The sequence below is a fragment of the Pseudorasbora parva genome, chromosome 24, assembly GCF_024679245.1.
Source record: "Pseudorasbora parva isolate DD20220531a chromosome 24, ASM2467924v1, whole genome shotgun sequence".
NCBI lineage: Eukaryota > Metazoa > Chordata > Actinopteri > Cypriniformes > Gobionidae > Pseudorasbora > Pseudorasbora parva.
This window is the reverse complement of record NC_090195.1, coordinates 1929348-1952563: the sequence shown is the minus strand read 5'-3', so window position 1 is coordinate 1952563 and position 23216 is coordinate 1929348. Positions and strand designations below refer to the sequence as shown.

The 23216-nt window shown below is 38.3% G+C and overlaps 1 pseudogene; it reads left to right on the top strand.

The window, feature by feature from the left end:
- The first annotated feature begins 9215 nt into the window (after positions 1 to 9215).
- LOC137063377 (myosin-7-like) lies at positions 9216 to 22836 on the top strand (annotated as a pseudogene).
- The last annotated feature ends 380 nt before the right edge of the window (positions 22837 to 23216 follow it).

Here is a 23216-nt window from a genome sequence, read left to right as displayed (position 1 = left end):
AACCACTGGTAAATGGTTTACTGACCATGGTATTACTGTGCTCAATTTGCCTGCCAACTCTCCTGACCTGAACCCCATAGAGAATCTGTGGGATATTGTGAAGAGAAAGTTGAGAGACGCAAGACCCAACACTCTGGATGAGCTTAAGGCCGCTATCGAAGCATCCTGGGCCTCCAGAACACCTCAGCAGTGCCACAGGCAGATCGCCTCCATGCCACGCCGCACTGAAGCAGTCATTTCTGCAAAAGGATTCCCAAACAAGTATTGAGTGCATAACTGAACATAATTATTTGAAGGGTGACTTTTTTTGTATTAAAAACACTTCTTTTATTCGTTGGATGAAATATGCTAATTTTTTTAGATTTTTTAGATTTTGGGTTTTCATGAGCTGTATGCCAAAATCATCAGTATTAAAACAATAAAAGACCTGAAATATTTCAGTTGGTGTGCAATGAATCTAAAATATATGAAATTTTATTTTTATCATTACATTATGGAAAATAATGAACTTTATCACAATATGCTAATTTTGTTTAGAAGGACCTGTATATAGCGCTTTTCTAGACACCCAAAGCGCTTTACATATAGAAGGGGGGAATCTCCTCAGCCACAACCAATGTGCAGCATCCACCTGGATGATGCGACGGCAGCCATATTGCGCCAGAACGCTCACCACACACCAGCTGATTGATGGAGAGGAGACAGAGTGATTACGCCAATCATTAAATGGGGATTAGTAGGAGGCCATTATGGACAGGGGTCAATGGGCAAATTTGGCCAGGATGCCGGGATTACACCCCTACTCTTTATCGTAGGACATCCTGGGATTTTTAATGACCACAGAGAGTCGGGACCTCGGTTTAACGTCTCATCCGAAGGACGGTGCTCTTTGTCAGTATAGTGTCCCCATCACTATACTGGGGCATTAGGATCCACACAGACCACAGGGTGAGCACTCCCTGCTGGCCTTACTAACACCTCTACCAGCAGTTACCTGGTTTTCCCATTTGGTCTCCCATCCAGGTACTGACCAGGCTCAGCCCTGCTTAGCTTCAGTGGGAAACCAGTCTTGGGCTACAGGGTGATATGGCTGCTGGCTATATCTGGTGGAGAATACGGGCATCATTTTAAACAAATGTTTGCAGACGGACACAGTAATCAATCGTGTTGTTCCATGATGTCGAATCATACATGCACGTGCAAGTTTCTGATAAAATAAACCAAACTTTAGCTTGAATGCGGTTTTCTATGAACGGCAGAACGTTTCTCACTTGTACGATAAGAAACTTACGTTAAATGAGCGCAACCCTTTTTCTGACAAAGAAATCTCAGATTGAGCATATATAAAAGAAAACACCAATTTCAGCTTTACATGCACAAGTCTTTTTTTCCTGATTATGAAATCTCAGATTAACAGCATGAATTAACCTGTGTGACGAAGAAATCTCACTCCATTGTATAAAATGGTGATCTGAGCGATTTTCCCCAATTACTGATTAAGGCCTTATTATTATTCGTTATGTCATCGTATTGATGCGTCAAACTGCTGATATGAAACAATTGTGTCTAATTATTGGTGTAAATTCTAGCCTAGCTAGACTAGTAATTACTAACTAGTAATTCACCATTGTCTGTGAAGTGATGTGCTGTTTTGATTTGAATCATGACTGACCCTGCTAGAGTTTTCAAAGACTTCACAGATTTTGGGACCACTTTAGACTAAGAGACTTCATGAAGCTCTGTATCAAACAAATCCATTGTGTCACAAATGATTCACTGATTTAAATTGTTCAAAGCGCCACACTGCTCAGAAAAGTAAGCGCAGGGAAAACTTAATTAAACTACTTTAAACCTGCACTATGTCATTTTTCCATCCGCCAGAGGGCACCTATTCAAAACAAAGGTGTAGTTTGATTACGCCAAGTTTGAGCGCAGAATCTTGAGACATGGGGTCTTCACCTCACAGCCAGTGGAAAAAAATCAGTATTGGACTCATGTTCATGAATGTGATTATTAACATTACTGTAGCATGTAGCAGAGCAGGACAGTGTATTGTGGGAGCTAAGCAAGGCCGCTGGAGCAACTGTTGAGCAACACACTGCTTGCGAGCAACGGGACTTTTATTATGACGGGACGGGACACTCACAGGTGCCATTTCGGCTTTTCCGGTCATGAGAATGAGGTATCATATTAGATACATTTAAGTGCGTTTAAAATTATGTTATGATATTATGATCATGATGACGTTAGTACGTTTTTACCTACTGCTGAAATCCGTAACTAGAAATCTCAGGGTAGAGCTACACGATTAATCGTTAAAAGATTGCAATATCGATTCAAACACCCATGCAATCTTATTCCTAAATGACCATGATTCTGCCATGCCTTTTTCATATCACTAATCGTCAGTGGAGCGTGAACATCGCATTTTGCCACTGCCCATGTTAATGAATGACAGGTGTCCACTAGTGTGAAGCAAGCGGAGCAGAGTTTCAAATTCATTCTTATGAACTTCCATAAGAATACATTTAAAAATCTGCGTTTGCGCTGATCTGAAGAGAGCTGCTGCTGCTATATTTAGATATTTTATATGTCATATACAAGTATTTTGACACTTGTATGTATTGTATTGCTTATTGTTACACCAAGAGGTGGTGACAAGCGTAATAATATTTCCATGGTGAAAATACAGCTAAACAGTTAGTTTGACCAGTGGGGCTCACATGATGGCAAAACCGCTTTTTATTTTGGTGGCATTGGCTAATTTACTGACACATTCACTAGGTTTTAAAGCATGAATTAAACGTTTTGCGTGAGTAACTACATTTTGCAGACATGTGATAGTTCTGATATTCGAGCAAACAGTTGTGGAAGTTGCACTTAGAGTTTAAAGCATGTTAAGACTGCTTCGAAAAATGTGCCAAAGTGATTGAGAAAAACTAATGATTCTCACATATGACTGATTGTTTTTAGTTTATTAAACAGTTCAATGTAGTATTTATAAAATGATATTTAAAGCATTTTTCCTGTAAAGCATTTACAACATTGAGCAACTAAACATCAAAAAGAAAAGCATAATTTTGCATTACCTTCATCTATAGATATGTTGAATCTTCTCCTGCAGGGAGCACAGCATTTGTGTGTGGCTGAGTGGGGATAGAAAAACAAGGGTCAAGAGAGTGAGGGGAAAAAGAAACATTTGCACAGCAGAGGTCAATGTCAATTTGCCTAATGGAAACAATGTGTTATTGTAGATAGATATATAGGGAGAAAAACAAAGATAGGGGTATATTGTGCAAATATTAATACCTGGGTTCTCTGTCTCCATCATACCACTGGCCCAAACAAGGGATAATGAAGGAATGACAAGCAACTCAGTCAAATGAGAAAAGGATTATGGGTCTTCCAGTTGACAAATCAAACAAACAGACCCCCTCATCATCCATTAATAGCCTGCTCAATGGTCACTATGCATTGACCTTTTGGTGAGCTGAGACGACAAAGAGCTGAGAATAAACCGTCTCCATCTCAGGGAAGAGTATGGATCGGAATGTTTCACCTCGTCATAAGAGACGGACCGGCAGCTAAAGGAAAAGAGACAGGGTGTGAAGGTTCTCTATATCTCCTGTTCATCCAGAGTGAAGGCCTTAATGAGGTACTTGTGTAACCACTTAAATCATGTTAGCAACATGCCACAAATTATCTTTTTTTTAACTGAAACCTTGAGAAAACATCTGCTAATCATTGTCTGGCCGAAGGGGCTTTGTGGTAAAGACAATCTCCTGAACTCCGAACTCAATGTCAGAATGGGAAAGAAAGGTGATTTAAGCCATTTTGAGCGTGGCATGGTTGTTGGTGGCAGACGGGCCAGTCTGAGTATGTCACAATCTGCTCAGTGACTGGGATTTTCATGCACAACTATTTCTAGGGTTTACAAAGAATGGTGTGAAAACGGAAAAACATCCAGTATGCGGCAGTCCTGTGGGCGAAAATGCCTTGTTGATGGTAGAGGTCAGAGGAGAATGGGCCGACGGATTCAAGCTGATAGAAGAGCAACTTTGACGGAAATAACCACTTGTTACAACTAAGGTATAGAGCAAAGCATTTGTCAAGCCACAACACGCACAACCTTGAGGCGGTTGGGCTACAACAGCAGAAGACCCCACCGGGTACCACTCACCTCCACTACAAATAGGAAAAAGAGGCGACAATTTGCACGAGCTCACCAAAATTTGACAGTTGAAGACTGGAAAAATGTTGCCTGGTCTGATGAGTCTCGATTTCTGTTGAGACATTCAGATGGTAGAGCCAGAATTTGGCGTAAACAGAATGAGAATATGGATCCATCATGCCTTGTTAATCCTGTGTAGGCAGCTGGTGGTGGTGGAATGGTGTGGGGGATGTTTTCTTTGCACACCCTTAGTGCCAATTGGACATTGTTTAAATTCCACGGCCTACCTGAGCATTGTTTCTGACCATGTCCAACCCTTTATGACCACCATGTACCCATCCTTTGATGGCTACTTCCAGCAGGATAATGCACCATGTCACAAAGCTTGAATCATTTCAAATTGGTTTCTTGAACATGACAATGAGTTCACTGCACTAAAATGGCCGCCACAGTCACCAGATCTTGACCCAATAGACCATCTTTGGGATGTGGTGGAACGGGAGCTTCGTGCCCTGGATGTGCATCCCACAAATCTCCATCAACTGCAAGATGCTCTCCTATCAATATGGGCCAACATTTCTAAAGAATGCTTTCAGCACCTTGTTGAATCAATGCCACGTAGAATTAAGCCAGTTCTGAAGGCGAAAGGGGGTCAAACACAGTATTAGTATGGTGTTCCTAATAATCCTTTAGGTGAGTGTATATAGTGCATAGATAAGATAAGGTGCAATCAGTGAGATGTACAGTGCTCATTCAGTAAATGCACAGCTAAACAGATGTGTTTTGAGTGTGGATTTGAATGTGGCTACTGTTGGAGCACATCTGATTTGTTCAAGAACCTGGTTCCAACTGCGGCTGGCATAATAGATAAACGCAGCGTTCTGTATGAGCTGAAGCTGTTTAACGGTCTTTTTGGGAAGGCTGGTGAGAAGACCATTACAATAGTCAACCCTGCTGGTGATGAAAGCATGAACAAGTTTCTCTAAGTCTTGCCTGGAAACAAATCATCTAATTCTTGCAATATTTTTCAGATAGTATGCTGATTTAGTTATTGCTTTGACATGACTACTGAAACTCAGGTCTGACTCCAAAATCACACCAAGAGTCCTGACTTGATTTTTTGTTATTAGACCTTTAGCCTCAAGATTGAGAATTTTATCTTTGTTTCCAAATGTATTGATTTCAGTTGTCATTGTTTAACTGAAGATAGTTTTGGTACATCCAGTTGTTAACTTCAATGCATTTGCACAGGGAGTCAATGGGGTTATAGTCATTAGGTGATAGTGCAAAGTAGATTGAGTGTCGTCAGCATAGCTGTGGTAAGCAATTTTGTTATTTTTCATTATATGGCTCAGTGGCAGCATATACAGGTTGAATAGGAGTGGTGCAAGAATTGACCCTTGTGGGACTCCTCACGTCATGGATGTCCACTCAGACTTATGGTCACCTATACTCACATAATAATCTCTTCCTTCTAAGTATGACCTGAACCATTTGAGGACCATCCCAGAAAGCCCAACCCAGTTTTTCAGCCTGTCAAGAAGTATGTTGTGGTCAATAGTGTCGAACGAAGCACTGAGGTTGAGTAGTATCAGAATTGATGTTTTGGCTGTATCAGTATTGAAGCAAATATAATTTATAATCTTTATGAGCGCTGTCTCTGTGCTGCGATGCAGTTGAAAACCAGATTGAAAATTGCCAAAGTATCCATTTGACCTTAAGAATTTGTTGAGCTGATTGAAAACAACTTTTTCAATGATCTTGCCTATGAAGGGGAGATTTGAGATTGGTCTGAAGTTGCTCAATATGGAGTTATCCAGATTTCTCTTTTTAAGGAGAGGCTTAACTATGACATTGGTTGTTTTTCTAAAACTCAGAGGTGATTGGGGCACCCAAGTAAGACCTTTAATGTCAGTCAACATAATGAAGAACAAGGAAAACTATGCAAAACTTTTTGCACAAGTTTGATTTTGCAGTCAGATGCATTTGTGTGCATATCAATGTTGAAGTCAATAGAACAAAGTGTAGTGTGACCGTCAGTTTTTTTCTGAACAAAAATGACAGATACTCTGAAAATGCAATTTCACTCTGTGAAAGTAGATGGTGCTTATGGAAGAGCAGAAATATATTGGTTTCCCCATTAAACTGTAAAAAAGCAGTGTTGCGCTTATAAAATAATGAGTTATTCATTAGAACTTTGATAAAACAAATGTTTATCTAGCTCAAAACAGAACTTGGCGTCACTGAATTTGTACTTACCTGGCACTGAATACGCACTTACCTGGAATTGAGCAAGTTAAACAGCTCCATGCTTCATCATACAGGGATACCTGCAAGTGATCACGATTCATTAACTGCTTTTTGCAGGTTTTCCTGCTTCCTTAAGTAACGAAGTTCCCAAAGACCAATCTTTGTAATTGCGCATGCTACTCTATCAAAATATATGTTTAAAATCGAGCACTTTCAATCACCTATATACTTTCCAGTCATTGAACCCATGTGTCAGGATTTCAAGAACTGTCAAGTGCAAACCTGATTCCAAAAAAGTTGGACACTGTACATATTGTGAATAAAAACAATGTGGAAGTTTCAAATTTTAATTGTTTATTTGTAATAATAAAACATAGATGTCTTATCTTATATCAGTTTAAATGCATATGTTTAAACTGAGAAAATTTATAATTTTAAGGGAAAATTAAGTTGATATTAAATTTCATGGCATCAACACATCTCAAAAAATTTGGGACAAGGCCATGTTTACCACTGTGGGACATCCCCTCTTCTTTTTATAACAGTCTGCAAAAGTCTGGAGACTGAGGAGACAAGTTGCTCAAGTTTAGGAATAGGAAAGTTGTCCCATTCTTGTCTAATATAGGCTTCTAGTTGCTCAACTGTCTTAGGTCTTCTTTGTCGCATCTTCCTCTTTATGATGTGCCAACTGTTTTCTATGGGTGAAAGATCTGGACTCCAGGCTTCTTTTTTACCTATAAACCACAGTGGATTGTGTTTACTTACAATGTTTTCTGGAAGTATATCTGAGTCCATGTTGGAAGTATACCTGAGCCCATATCCATTACAGTAGTATTCCTGTATGTGATGCAGTGCCGTCTAAGGGCCCAAAGATCATGAGCATCCAGTATGGTTTTCCGGCCTTGACCCTAACTTCTTTAGAATGTGTAGAATACATGAAATCCAAAATGAGCCAATATTTGGCATGACAAGTTAAAATGTCCCACTTTCAACATTGTATATGTCATCTTTGTTCTATTGTGAATAAAATAAGTTTATGAGATTTGTAAATCATTGCATACTTTTTTTATTCACAATTTGTACAGTGTCCCACATTTTTTGGAGTCAGGTTTGTACTTTTAAGAAGTTTGGAAACCCTGTTAGTTGGATCTTGTTAATTGTTTAATGTTTAAGAATTACACCTACTATTAGCAGCAAAATTGGCTGCATGGTCTAAAGCAAAAGAGTAGAAAGTAGAGACACAATGGATTCCTATTTAACCCAACAGATGCAAGACCATTCTAGAGCACCCAGTGACAAAAGAAAGCTGAAGGATTAAAAAAGGATTACAAACTTTATTAGACATAGGGTTGCCCCCATTTCTTCCATTCTTGCTCCTGAGTTCTGATAAGCAAGGGTAAACAGACAGCTGAGAATGAGGCTCTGTAAAGGATGAGAGGCCTAGAATAGACTGCCCAAGTACAAAGACTAAGTAAGGTGCTTTTAGAGAGAGTGCAGAATAATTGCAGGGCAAGAGGTTAAGGCAGGCCAGAAACCTCACAAAAGGTCTTAAGTGATCCACAACAAATCATCGCTGTATATAGCAATACATTAACGCTGTACAGAAACAGATCTGGGGCTAAGATGGTTAGTTTGACCTTCTCAACATGTTTTATCTGTTAAGAAGGAACAATTATAAGCACCTTCATGTCAACTGATGCACTGAAACAGTATCACTGCTGAAATGCATTCAGAATATATGAACTTCTGTAAAAATACAAATTCAATTTTGTATCTTACAGAATCCATTTCATGCATTTGTTGGGAATCTTTATAAAGCTGAAAAAATATTTTAAAAGAAAGAATAGGGATGTACATGAATCAAACTTTTGTTTATTTGAACAACAGCAGATCAACTTGGTACAACCTGTAAAACACAATTGATGGATATAGCATTGGGAAATCAAGAAAGGTCAAACTAACAACAAGAACAAGCAAGAGTTGCAGCTGTCTCTGCATTGGTGGAGAACAAAAGGTCGCAATTGCAGACATTCATTGTTGCCGTTACAGCTGTCTACTGACAATTTTACCTTTTTGTGCCAACCGTCTTGCTCATGAGGCATTGTTACTTGGTTTTCATCCTTTAGCACAAAGATAAACCTGTGAAATTCCCAGTGCATGCCTGTCTCTCTTTAAGGTCAGGAAGTGACACATTTTTAGAAAAGCATCTTCTAACTAATCTGGAATCTAACAGTCAATTAAGCAATTTTAATTAAAAGGGATTGTGTGAACTATGGTTCAGATACATTATATATACAAGAATCTCCACCTCTATAATGATTTTTTCATATATAAAAAAAACAGGAATGTTTTGAATTTGGCCTGTGAAATAATTTCAGTATTCAAAAAACTTTAGTAAAGATCTGGTATCTTTTAAAAAGAGTATAGGCCAAAAATAGCAGCATTGTGATTTAGATCCTTTCTAATCTTCCTCGCTACCACCACACACCACGTTAAACTATTCTGACTCATCTAATCTTTCAAGCTACCATAACACATCACATGGATAAACTACAGTGACTCACACAAAGATTTTTTTCAGGCACCCAAAAAGAGCCACATACACAAGTGACCCGAACCAAATACAGATGGTCAACGTCACAGTCATTGTCTCTATATAAAGAGATACATTACAGCACAATATTGCAAGCTCACATCATTGTGGCATCTAAAGGTAAGAGCACACATCATTTAGATTGAATTGTTCATGAGGACAATAGAATAAGGTGACTTCTCATTAATGATGTTTATTTTTCATTTAAAGGACTTGAACTTTCTTGGGTTTGGATTTCACCTGGTAAGGCATTCTTTGTAAGGTCACGTGTTATAGTATATGTCTATTAACACAACATTTTCTCTTTGAATGCAATAATTTTCTGTTGAAAGACCAATAAATAATCAGGATTGAAAAGGCAAAAAAGTCTGGGGTGCTCAGGGAGTTCAATTAAATGTTTAAAGTGCTCTTTGGGATCGGGGATTGAAAATAATGTAGAACAAAGATGCAAATTCAAGGCACTCTTCTTTAAATGATTAAAAAGCATTTATTTAACTGGCTAAATATAATATTTTTTATAATTAGGATAATTTTGTATTTCTAAATCATTATATTTAATGTATTAGTTTTTACAACAGATTTTTTAAATTGTAAATCGTAAACAAGTTTTACAAGGTCTGATAATTTTGTCATCTATGCCTCAGTCTGATTGAAAGATGGTGGATGTAATGTCAGAGTTCGGGGCAGCGGCTCCGTTCTTACGAAAGTCAGACAAGGAGCGTCTGGAGGCCCAAACTCGCCCCTTCGACATGAAGAAAGAATGCTTTGTGCCCGACCCTGTGGTTGAGTTTGTCAAAGCCTCCATCACCAGTAGAGACGGTGACAAAGTCACTGTTGACACTGAACTTGGGAAGGTAAGATCTAATATCTGCATTGTTGTAGATTATACACGTGTGACTGTCAAAAACATTTTTGTGTTCTCCGCAGACAGTAACTGTGAAGGAGGCTGATGTTCACCCTCAGAACCCGCCAAAGTTTGATAAAATTGAGGACATGGTGATGTTCACCTTCCTACATGAGCCCGCTGTGCTGTTTAACCTCAAAGAGCGTTACGCAGCCTGGATGATCTACGTAAGTCGAGGCTTAAAACACACACACATTCTCTTTATCTTACATGAGCAGATCTAAATCTTCTGTGAATCTCCTACAGACCTACTCTGGGCTCTTCTGTGTCACTGTGAACCCCTACAAGTTTTTGCCAGTGTACAACCAGGAAGTTGTCAATGCCTATCGAGGAAAGAAACGAAATGAAGCTCCTCCTCACATCTTCTCCATCTCTGACAATGCCTACCAGTACATGCTGTCAGGTGATGATCTGATTTGTACTTTTTGGCGATTTCTAATGCAATTTCAAATGCTAAGTTTCTTATGTTCTATTTTCTCACAGACAGAGAAAACCAGTCTGTCCTGATCACGTACGTAATACATATTATTCCACAGCATTATATTACTCCTTTCACTAATATTTTCTATGCTGTATTTAATCAGTCTTTTAATTGTTTTTATTCTCAGTGGAGAATCCGGTGCTGGAAAGACTGTGAACACTAAAAAAGTGATCCAGTACTTTGCGAGCATTGCAGCAGTATCCCCCGGCAAGAAGGATCCATCAGTGGAGAAAAAGGTGCTTAATTCCCAAAAATGGCTCATTATGGATGAATGAATATACCTTCTATATAACATAGCATACATTTTTTTTTTTTTTTTTACAAATTAATGATGTCTTAAAATAAATACTACAAACTATTATAATTTGATTGTCCCTTGAACCATAATACAATGCATTTACACTTATTTATTTTTTTCTGTTGTTTTGTTAAAATACTTACTCTATTGTTAAAATATGATTTTCAGGGTACTCTGGAGGATCAAATCATCCAGTGTAATCCTGCTCTGGAGGCCTTTGGTAATGCCAAGACCATCAGAAATGACAACTCCTCCAGATTTGTAAGTGGGGTTTACATTGTTTTTGTTTTTTTAAATTCTATATTGGTTTTCATGATATGTTATATGAGCATGTTATGTATTGTATTATGTATTGCTTTATTTACAGGGTAAATTTATCCGTATCCATTTTGGCCACAGTGGAAAGTTAGCTTCTGCTGACATTGAGACTTGTAAGTACTTTACTGCTCCACATTATTTCAACAAATCACTCATTGATGAATTGTGTAACTGTTTTGATATTCATCTATTTATCATTTCATTTAGATCTGCTGGAGAAGTCTCGTGTCACCTTTCAGCTCAAGGCTGAGAGAGACTACCACATCTTCTACCAGATTCTGTCTCAGAGAAGACCAGAACTGCTGGGTAACATTACCCATCATATCTATTAACACCAGCAGCTCTAATTAGAAGGGTCTTTCCTGATCTATGTTCCCATTTCTCCTCAGAGATGCTGCTCATCACCAACAACCCCTATGACTACGCCTTCATCTCCCAAGGAGAGACAACAGTGGCTTCTATTGATGACGGTGATGAGCTGATGGCCACTGATGTGAGTGTTTGTTAAAACATAGGCAGTTGTATGGCTGCGTTTCTGCTGCGGAACATAAATTGATAATGTTATCCATACAATAAAATCATATCATGGTCAGGGGCTGTCAATAATTATAAAACCATAAAAGGTCCACACAACTTGTTTTTATGAAGCCATGTGATTGTGTGAGGAAAAGAACAGCATGAATATGCTCTACTGAAGAAATACAGTCATACAGGTATAGAATGACTTGAAAGGGAATAATTGATTATCTTGGCCAGTCTATTCTTTAAAAAGAAAGACTTCTAATGTCAAAAGCATGAAACATTTGCCATGAAATTTAACATGCTCTGTACATTTGCTGTAGGAAGCATTCGATGTTTTGGGCTTCACCAATGAAGAGAAGAACAGCATCTACAAGCTGACTGGTGCCGTCATGCACTTCGGCAACATGAAGTTCAAACAGAAGCAAAGAGAGGAACAGGCTGAGGCTGATGGGACTGAGGGTCAGTATAACTTGGAATATCAGCTTCATAAATGATAAAAGTTGTATATAGACATGTTGCATATAGAGTCTTAGCTCTGAATTCTTTTTATTATGTAGATGCTGATAAAATCTCATATCTGATGGGCCTAAATTCAGCTGACTTGATCAAGGGTTTGCTCCACCCAAGAGTCAAAGTAGGAAATGAGTGGGTCACCAAGGGACAGAATGTCCAGCAGGTAACAAATGAAAATAATCAATTGGGCATTAGAGGTTTTAGCATCATAAGTTCACTTTCCAAGACATACAAACAACATTTTTCATGTCTCTGTAAAATTGCTAGTTTGCAAAATCTTGTTTGAACTGTATCAAATTCTGCAAAATGTGGACCATATACAGAAAAAAAGAACAGGATGTTTAGGTCTACTAAGGAAACCAATGATTTTGTTATTATTGTTTATAGATCAATTATTGAAAGTATTTTAACATATAACACCATTTCATGGTATGGAAAGTTAACGATAAAGAAGAAAAAATAATGATGTTAATAATTAATGAAGCAAGTAAGATTATCTGCCAGAAACGGATTACAATACAAGAACTGTTCTCACATTTTATGGGGAAAAAAGGTAATCACAGTATATTGTGAAAAAAAACAATTCGCTCTATTTTTGCTTTGAGGCCCTTCCTTTGGGGTGCAGGCTGCATGTACAGCGGGACAAAAATAATTTATACGAAAGATCATTGGTTCCTTTGGCGGTGACTGTGTTAAACCAAATTCTTAATTAAGATACTGAGGTATATTTATATGGGTAGATGCTTGTACACATACGAGATGCATGTGTTACATGAATATACATACATACATAGGTGATGGTCATATAATTAGAATATCATCAAAAAGTTGATTTATTTCACTAATGCCTTTCAAAAATGAAACTTGTATATTATATTCATTCAGTACACATAAACTGATATATTTCAAATGTTATTTCTTTTCATTTTGATTATAACTGACAACTACGGAAATTTGGAAACAAAAACTTTTTTGGAAATTTGGCCAACTGAAAAGTATGAACATGAAAAGTATGAGCATGCACAGCACTCAATACTTAGTTGGGGTCCTTTTGCCTGAATTACTGCAGAAATGTGGCATGGCATGGAGTCGATCAGTTTGTGGCACTTTTCAGGTGTTATGAGAGCCCAGGTTGTTCTGATAGTGGCCTTCAGCTCTTCTGCATTGTTGGGTCTGGCATATCGCATCTTCCTATTCACAATACCCCATAGCTTTTCTATGGGGTTAAGGTCAGGCGAGTTTGTTGGCCAATTAAGAACAGGGATACCATGATCCTTAAACCAAGCACTGGTTGCTTTGGCACTGTGTGCAGGTACCTAGTCCTGTTGGAAAATGAAACCTGCATCTCCATAAAGTTGGTCAGCAGCAGGAAGCATGAAGTGCTCTAAAACTTTTTGGTATATGGCTGCATTGACCTAGGACCTCAGAAAACACAGTGGACCAACACCAGCAGATGACATGGCACCCCAAACAATCACTAACAGTGGAAACTTTACACTGGACCTCAAGCAATGTGGATTGTGTGCATCATCTCTTCCTTTATACTCTGGGACCAAAATGTACTTTCATAAGAGAACATAACTTTAGACCACTCAGCAGCAGTCCAGTTCTTTCTGTCTTTAGCCCAGATGAGATGCTTCTGATGGTGTCTGTTGTTCAAGAGTGGCTTGAAACAAGGAATGTGACAGCTGAAACCAATATCTTACATACATTTGTGCGTAGTGGTTCTTGAAGTACTGACTCCAGCTGCAGTCCACTCTTTCTGAATCTCCCTCACATTTTTGAATGGGTTAAGTTTAAAAATCCTCTCCAGGGTACGGTTATCCCTATTGCTTGTACACTTTTTCTACCGCATCTTTTCCTTCCCTTTGCCTCTCTATTAATTTGCTTTGCAATGGCCTTTTGTGTTTTGCCCTTTTGTGTAACTGTCAAGTCAGTCTTTTTGCGTGATTGAGCATGATTGTGTAGCCTACAGAACTAGACTGTGACCATTTAAAGGCCTTTGCAGGTGTTTTGAGTTAATTGTGTGTGTAAAAGTGTGACAAGGTGTCTTTAATATTGAACCTTTTCTTTTTTCTAGTTTTCTGAGATACTAAATTTGGGATTTTACTCAGTTGTCAGTTATTATCATCAAAATTAAAAGAAATAAACATCTGAAATATATCAGTTTGTGTAATGAATGAATATAATATACAAGTTGCACTTTTTGAATAGAATTTGTGAAATAAATCAACTTTTTGATTGATATATATATATATGGTATTTCCTTGGTCTATGTGTTTGTTTTTGTTTTTTACAGGGACTAATGTGTTTTATGTGATTTTACTATGTGAAAGTGTGGATGAATAGTATTGCCAGTGTCAAAGATTAATTTCTGTCCAGGAAACTGAACAGACAATAAAGTTTAACTAACTAATTAAAATTCTATATTTTCTTTATCAGGTGTACTACTCTATTGGTGCTCTGGGAAAGTCAGTGTATGAGAAGATGTTCCTCTGGATGGTTGTGAGAATCAACCAATCCCTGGCTACCAAACAGCCTCGCCAGTACTTCATTGGTGTGCTGGACATTGCTGGATTTGAGATCTTTGAGGTAAACTGGAATTATTGTTATTCAGGAACAAATCTAATAAGCAGTGCAACCTGTTTGACCATTTTGGTTATACAATATATTTAACCTGCAGTCCAACACATTTGAGCAGCTGTGCATCAACTTCACTAATGAGAAGTTGCAGCAGTTCTTCAACCACCACATGTTTGTGCTGGAGCAAGAGGAATACAAGAAGGAGGGCATTGAGTGGGTGTTTATTGATTTCGGCATGGACTTGCAGGCTTGTATTGAGCTCATTGAGAAGGTGGGTGAATATCAAGTTGATGATTATACTGTGAGAGGGGGAAATCCTATTTTTCAGTATTAACTCTTGTGGCTAACTGATATATTGACTGTCACGATTTACAATTCATTGTAGCCCATGGGTATCATGTCCATCCTTGAAGAGGAGTGCATGTTTCCCAAAGCCAGTGATGCTACATTCAAAGCTAAGCTTTATGACAACCATTTGGGGAAAAATCCAAACTTCCAGAAGCCTAGGATTGTCAAGGGTAGACCAGAGGCCCATTTTGCCCTGGTTCACTACGCTGGCACTGTTGACTACAACATTTCAAACTGGCTGGTGAAGAACAAGGACCCTCTCAATGAGACGGTTGTAGGGTATTTCCAGAAGTCAACTCTTAAGCTGTTGTCTATTCTGTTTGCTAATTATGCTACTGATGACGGTAAGTATATACTGGAGTGTATAATATTATATAACATATAATAAGCACTAATTTTACTGTTTAATAATAAATAAAAAACATGTATTTCACAGCTGTGGATTCTGGAGGAAAGGCTGCCAAAGGTAGCAAAAAGAAGGGTTCCTCCTTCCAGACGGTGTCAGCCCTCCATAGGGTATGAAATAGTATAACACTATTTTGTCTCATAAGGTTTTATAGCATACAAATCTAAATCCTCTTTGGTCTACCAACAGGAAAACTTGAACAAGTTGATGACCAATTTGAGATCAACTCACCCTCACTTTGTGCGCTGCATCATCCCAAATGAAAGTAAGACTCCTGGGGCGATGGAGAATCCTCTGGTCATGCACCAGCTGCGCTGTAACGGTGTGCTGGAGGGCATCAGGATCTGCAGAAAGGGATTCCCCAACAGGGTCCTGTATGGAGATTTCAAACAGCGGTTAGTATGAAACCAAATGGTTTCCTACAAAATAATTTTATGAATGCAAGTTGCATAATTTAAACTCTCTGTTTGCAAATTTAAGCATTTCTTAGAACTAAAAATAAATGCATATACTTTTTTTATTGGTAGATACCGCATCCTAAATCCTGCTGCTATCCCAGAGGGACAGTTTATTGATAACAAGAAGGGTTCAGAAAAACTTCTGGGCTCTCTGGACATCGATCACAACCAGTACAAGTTAGGACATACTAAGGTATTTTTATATTAACATTAACTTTTTCCAAACTTTTCCACTTTTCCATTGTCATCCTTTTTGATGCAAAAATTCTTCACTATACAGGTATTTTTTAAGGCTGGTCTTCTGGGTGCACTTGAAGAGATGCGAGATGACCGTCTTGCACTGATTATAACTGGAATTCAGTCCATGTCTCGTGGTTTTCTATCAAGAGAAGAGTTCCAGAAAATTGTAGACAGAAGGTTAGATTTGAGCTCTTCAGTCTTTAACATATTCTCCAAATTACATTTTATAATTTAAGACTTTCTTTAATCTCTACAGAGATGCTTTGTTGGTGATCCAGTGGAATGTACGTGCTTTCATGGGTGTCAAGAATTGGCCCTGGATGAAGCTCTACTTCAAGATCAAGCCTCTGCTGAAAAGTGCAGAGTCCGAAAAAGAAATGGCCAACATGAAGGAAGAATTCACCAAGTTGAAGGAGGCTTATGCTAAATCTGAAGCCCGCAGAAAGGAGCTTGAGGAAAAGATGGTTTCTCTTCTCCAAGAGAAGAACGACCTGCAGCTTTTAGTACAGTCTGTAAGTTCCCATGGAACTACAAATCGGCACTTTTCACAAGTCAGAAAACTAAAAAGTTTTTTTACATTTTTGTTTCATGTTGATAGGAGCAAGATAATCTTACAGATGCTGAGGAGAGATGTGAGGGTCTGATCAAGAGCAAGATCCAGCTTGAGGCCAAAGCTAAAGAGCTGACTGAGAGACTGGAGGATGAAGAAGAGATGAATTCTGAGCTGACTGCAAAGAAACGAAAGCTGGAGGATGAATGTTCTGAGCTTAAGAAGGACATTGATGATCTTGAGCTCACTCTGGCCAAAGTGGAGAAAGAGAAACATGCCACTGAGAATAAGGTCAGTTTTCAACACTGAACCGGTGTTAAGAGTCCACTGTAAAATCCAACAGTTGTTCTAACTAACACTTTTTAGTTAACATTACTTAAAAAAAACACACAAAAAAACACATAGGTTGTTTTTAAAAGGTGACCTAACTAGTTAACTAGTCTTCGAATCTTCTTCATCTCTTTTATTGCTAACACCTTGTGGAAGTTTTAATTGGATGGATATATTCCCTCTATATTTGCGACATCTTGCAATTGACTATTCTTGAGTCACACACCGACTTCAACAATCAGCATGCTGTGGTAGCTATACTAAGTCAAGAGCAAATCTAGACAAAATTATCAAGTATTTGAATGCCTTCATTGTCACTGCACAATGAAATTCAAGTGCAACTCCTTGCGGTAAAAAAACAAAACATTTCTACAGTTACTAGAAGTCTTGTTTAAGTGAAGTACACTAAGCATTTTGCACAACATACTCTTATTTCACTTTACTTTTACAATTGCCTTGCATACTTTTTAAAATCTGACTAATTAGATTTTACAGTGTACAATGATACATTTCTACAGGTTAAAAACCTGATAGAAGAGATGTCCGCTTTGGATGATATCATCGCTAAGCTGACCAAGGAAAAGAAAGCTCTTCAGGAAGCCCATCAGCAAACGTTGGATGACCTCCAGAGTGAGGAAGACAAAGTCAACACACTCACCAAAGCCAAAGCCAAGCTGGAGCAACAAGTGGATGATGTAAGAACCAGAAAACACAACACTAGAATAAAAATGAGAAGCTTTTAAAAAAAAATAACTGCCTTATCATTATGAAGTGATTGCGTAGCTATTTTTTACATTTTTTTTGGATGAAATTTAGCTTGAAGGTTCTCTGGAACAAGAAAAGAAAATTCGCATGGATCTTGAGAGAGCCAAAAGAAAGCTTGAGGGTGACTTGAAGTTGACTCAAGAGATTGTGATGGATTTGGAAAATGATAAGCAGCAGACAGATGAGCGGCTCAAGAAGTAATATCTAATATAAAATCCAATATTAATATTAAAAATATATTTAGTAATACTACAATAAGGTTCAAATTGACTTACATAATATAATATAACATGTACACACTAATAGTGAAAAATACTTCTAAGCATATATTAAACTTAATGTAAAGTTAAACATTTACTAACATATTATTAAAAATCTAAATGTAATGTTGTTGATACCGTTAATAAATGGGCCTGAGTGTGAGCTGACAAGCTAACAATAAATGTTTTATTTTATTTTATTAATTAATTACATGTCTTGTTCATTGTTAGCTAATGTCGTTTAACTTTAACTAATGGAACCTTATTGTAAAGTGTTTTTTAATTAAAATATATATATATATATATATATATATATATATATATATTTTTTTTTTTTTTTTTTTTTTTTTTTTTTTTTTTTTTTTTTTTTTTTTTTACATAATATAATTCATGTCATCCTGTTTACTTGGCAGAAAGGACTTTGAAATAAGCCAGCTCGTTAGCAAGATTGAAGATGGTCAAGCTTTGGATTCCCAACTCCAGAAAAAACTGAAAGAGTTGCAGGTAAACTTTATGTCTTAATAAGGCGGAAACATTTGGATAGTTATAATCATCGTAATTTTGAATTTATGCACATTACTAGGCCAGAATTGAAGAGCTTGAAGAAGAGCTGGAGGCTGAGAGAGCTGCCCGTGCTAAAGTTGAGAAACAGAGAGCTGATCTGTCCAGAGAACTGGAGGAGATCAGTGAGAGGTTGGAGGAGGCTGGTGGAGCCACTGCTGCCCAGATTGAGATGAACAAGAAACGTGAAGCTGAGTTCCAGAAAGTGCGCAGAGACCTTGAAGAGGCCACTCTGCAACATGAGGCCACTGCAGCTACACTAAGGAAGAAACATGCAGACAGTGTGGCTGATCTGGGAGAGCAGATTGACAACCTCCAAAGAGTGAAGCAGAAGCTGGAGAAAGAGAAGAGTGAACTCAGACTGGAACTGGACGATGTGGTCTCCAACATGGAGCATCTTGCAAAGGCGAAGGTGAGTGAGATAAATGCCGAGAGTCTATAATGTATGTGTTGTCAGTCAAAGAAAGCAATCAACTATGATGTAATTTATCCTCAAGACAAACCTGGAGAAAATGTGCAGAAGTCTGGAAGACCAGATGAGTGAGTACAGAACCAAGGCTGAGGAAGGTCAGCGCAGCATCAATGACTTCACTATGCAGAAAGCAAAGCTGCAAACTGAAAATGGTAAGAACATAAAATATTTTGTTATGTTACCAATTGTACCATTATGATAATTGGACAAATGTTTATATCTTTTAATCTTTCATCTTAGGTGAACTTGTCAGACAGTTTGAAGAGAAAAACTCCCTGGTCTCTCAGTTAACCAGAAGCAAGCAGTCCAACACTCAGCAAATTGAAGACCTCAAGAGACAACTTGAAGAAGAAATCAAGGTTGTCAAAATCTCCTAGTCTAAAATGTTTGCTAAAGACAAATATTTGCAGACAATTTTTATTACAACAGTAACTTTTTTGTTTGATTTGTTTGTTTGTCTTTAGGCTAAGAATGCCCTGGCTCATGCAGTTCAGTCTGCTCGTCATGATGCTGATCTGCTGAGGGAGCAATATGAGGAGGAGCAGGAAGCCAAGGCTGAGCTGCAGCGTGGTATGTCCAAGGCAAACTCTGAAGTGGCTCAGTGGAGAACCAAGTATGAAACTGATGCCATCCAGAGGACTGAAGAGCTGGAGGAAGCAAAGTAAGAAACTAATAATTTTAAGTTTGGTCTTTATTCATTAGACACTTTTCTAAGTATCTGCTATAGTCTGTGGCCAATTAAACAGACATTCAAATACAGTTTAATGAATAATGCTTCAGATGTTCACTATAATTTGTATTTTGATTATTACAGGAAGAAACTGACTCAGCGTTTACAAGATGCAGAAGAAGCTGTGGAAGCTGTTAATGCTAAATGCTCCTCTCTGGAGAAGACCAAGCACAGGCTGCAGAATGAGATTGAAGACCTCATGGTGGATGTGGAGAGATCCAATGCTGCTGCTGCTGCTCTGGACAAGAAGCAAAGAAACTTTGATAAAGTAAGGAGAGAAAGGACATTTTGTCATTAGCCACATTAGCAACTGAAGGATTAGCTACATATTTACAAAACAAAATACCATGTAAAATACATATCAGTATTTACATTATTCAATGTTCAATTGATTGTAAATGTAAGTTTCTAATGACGGATAGGGTCTAGTACTTTAGGGTTGATTCTTTACTACCAAACCACTTGACCAAAATGGCACTGCTCTCATTGGCCATTTGTTAAATTTAACCAGGTTCTGTCTGAGTGGAAGCAGAAGTATGAGGAGTCCCAAACTGAACTGGAAAGTTCCCAAAAAGAAGCTAGATCTCTGAGCACTGAACTCTTTAAGCTGAAAAACTCATATGAGGAGTCATTGGACCACTTGGAGACCATGAAGAGGGAGAACAAGAATCTCCAAGGTATGAGTGGTTTGACAACTCCAAACCAGTGCGTTAATTGTTTGTATTTGTGAGCTCACGTTATTTCTATTACACAGAGGAAATTTCTGACCTCACTGAGCAACTTGGTGAGAGTGGAAAGAATATTCATGAGCTGGAGAAAGTTCGAAAACAACTGGAGCAGGAGAAACAAGAGATACAAACAGCTCTGGAGGAGGCTGAGGTAAAAGACGAACAACCACTTCTGCCAAAATTCTTATTAATTTGACAACTCTTAGATTTAAATCAAGCTATTGTTTAAGGCTATTGATCATTCCAGATTATTTTTAAGGGAAGTCACCTCCCACACAGGGCTAAACAATGATTTAAATATCAGTAATAACAAACATCCATTTTACTTTTCATAGGGTTCCCTAGAACATGAAGAAGGAAAAATTCTTAGAGCTCAGCTGGAGTTCAATCAGGTCAAAGCTGATATTGAACGTAAGTTGACAGAGAAAGAGGAAGAGATGGAGCAGGCCAAGAGGAACCAGCAGAGAATGGTGGATACCCTGCAGAGCTCACTGGAGTCAGAGACTCGCAGCAGGAATGAAGCTCTCAGACTGAAGAAGAAGATGGAGGGAGACCTCAATGAGATGGAGATTCAGCTCAGCCAGGCTAACAGGCAGGCAGCAGAAGCCCAGAAGCAACTCAAGGGTCTTCATGGACATCTCAAAGTATGACGAATCTTAAAATCAAGATTTTATGAAATCCAACATAGTTCTTCAGTCTTTTCAGTTGTAAAACTTGTACTTTACAGGATGCCCAACTGAAATTAGATGACACTCTTCGTAGTAATGATGATCTCAAAGAGAACATCGCCATTGTGGAGAGACGCAACAATCTGCTCCAGGCTGAACTGGATGAGTTGAGATCCATAGTGGAACAAACTGAGAGAGGAAGGAAACTGGCTGAGCAGGAACTGCTGGATGTCAGTGAGAGAGTTCAGCTCCTGCATTCTCAGGTATGACACATCTGCATTAGACAAGCACAAGTAAAACCCTTAAATTCTCTCTTAGTAGACAATATAAACTAGAAAATACATGAATGTCAATATTGTCCATGCTCAGAACACCAGCCTGCTGAATCAGAAGAAGAAGCTGGAGGGAGATAATAATCAGCTTCAGAGTGAGGTTGAGGAGGCAGTGCAGGAGTGCAGGAATGCTGAGGAAAAAGCCAAGAAGGCCATCACTGATGCTGCCATGATGGCAGAGGAGCTAAAGAAGGAGCAGGACACCAGTGCTCATCTGGAGCGCATGAAGAAGAACATGGAGCAGACCATCAAGGACCTGCAGCACCGTCTGGATGAAGCTGAGCAGATTGCCTTGAAGGGAGGCAAGAAGCAGGTCCAGAAACTGGAAGCCAGGGTAAGTTGCTGATGTTTTTAGAAACAACATATTCTAACATTTAACACATTATACTAAAATTGTTACACATCTGTTAGGTGCGAGAGCTGGAAAGTGAGGTGGAGATAGAACAGAGAAAGGCCACTGACTATGTCAAGGGGATTCGTAAATATGAGAGACGCACCAAGGAGCTCACCTACCAGGTAGAAAAAAATATTGTCTACTAACAATTTTGCCCCTGCTTGATTTGATCATGTTATTTGTAAAAGACAAAGTACAGTTTTTACATGTAATATATTGCATATACTAAAAACCTTTTTTCTTTGCAAAGACTGAAGAAGACCGAAAGAATCTGGCTCGCCTTCAGGATCTGGTGGACAAACTCCAGCTGAAGGTCAAATCCTACAAGAGAGCTGCTGAGGAGGCGGTGAGTAATTTCTCCCACTTGTGCCATCTTATTATACGACTTCTCTAGTAGTTGTATCTTTTGATTTTCACAAATGCTGTTGTGTGTAATCTTTAGGAAGAACAATCCAATTCCAACCTGGGCAAGTTCCGTAAGCTGCAGCATGAGCTGGATGAGGCAGAGGAGAGGGCTGATATTGCTGAATCTCAGGTCAACAAACTGAGAGCCAAGAGCCGCGATACAGGATCCAAGGTAAGAGCAGGCACTTAGAACAAGTGATTTTGGTCACAAAAATACACACTTCAGAAAATCCACAAATAAATGTGGAAATAAATAAAACAACTCTAGATCTGCACTTTTTAGTGACTTTAGGATATGAATAGCAAGCAGTTTCAACAACTAGTCTACACTTGATGAAATGCATTTTGCTATTTAACAAGTGTGGTTACTGACAATAAAAAAATGTTGATTAGCTGTGTAGAGTTTAGGCCATTTTGAACTGGATCAGTTTACCTTTAACCATTTTTCCCTTTTCCTTTCTAACAGAAGGGGGCTGATGAGGAGTGAAAATATTAGATGGATCTCTCTAAAAATTGATTGCCATGACAATCTCTTCTGTAGTTCTGTAGAATAAACCAGACATGAAAATGAATACCTTATCCTCTTTTGCTGTTTTTTTTTTTCCCCAACATGATCCTGAACACAACAGTAAATCAGGTGCCTAAATGTACTGTGTGCCACAGACTAGACTGTCTAGTCTAAGATCTAATTCAAACTAAATTCAATATGTTCTTAAATGTTCCTTTGAAGTAGGGTCAACCATACTAAGAGCGTTTACCTATGACATTTGTTTTTACTGAACAATGGTCCAAAAAGAAACAAATGTATAAAAATAAGGAAAGTCTAGTTACAGATAAATATCCCTGATACATAAAATAAAAGAGTTTCAAACTGATCACAGTGGTAACATTGAAAGGTAAAAAAATACTACATCAACAAGATAACAATAGTTAAGT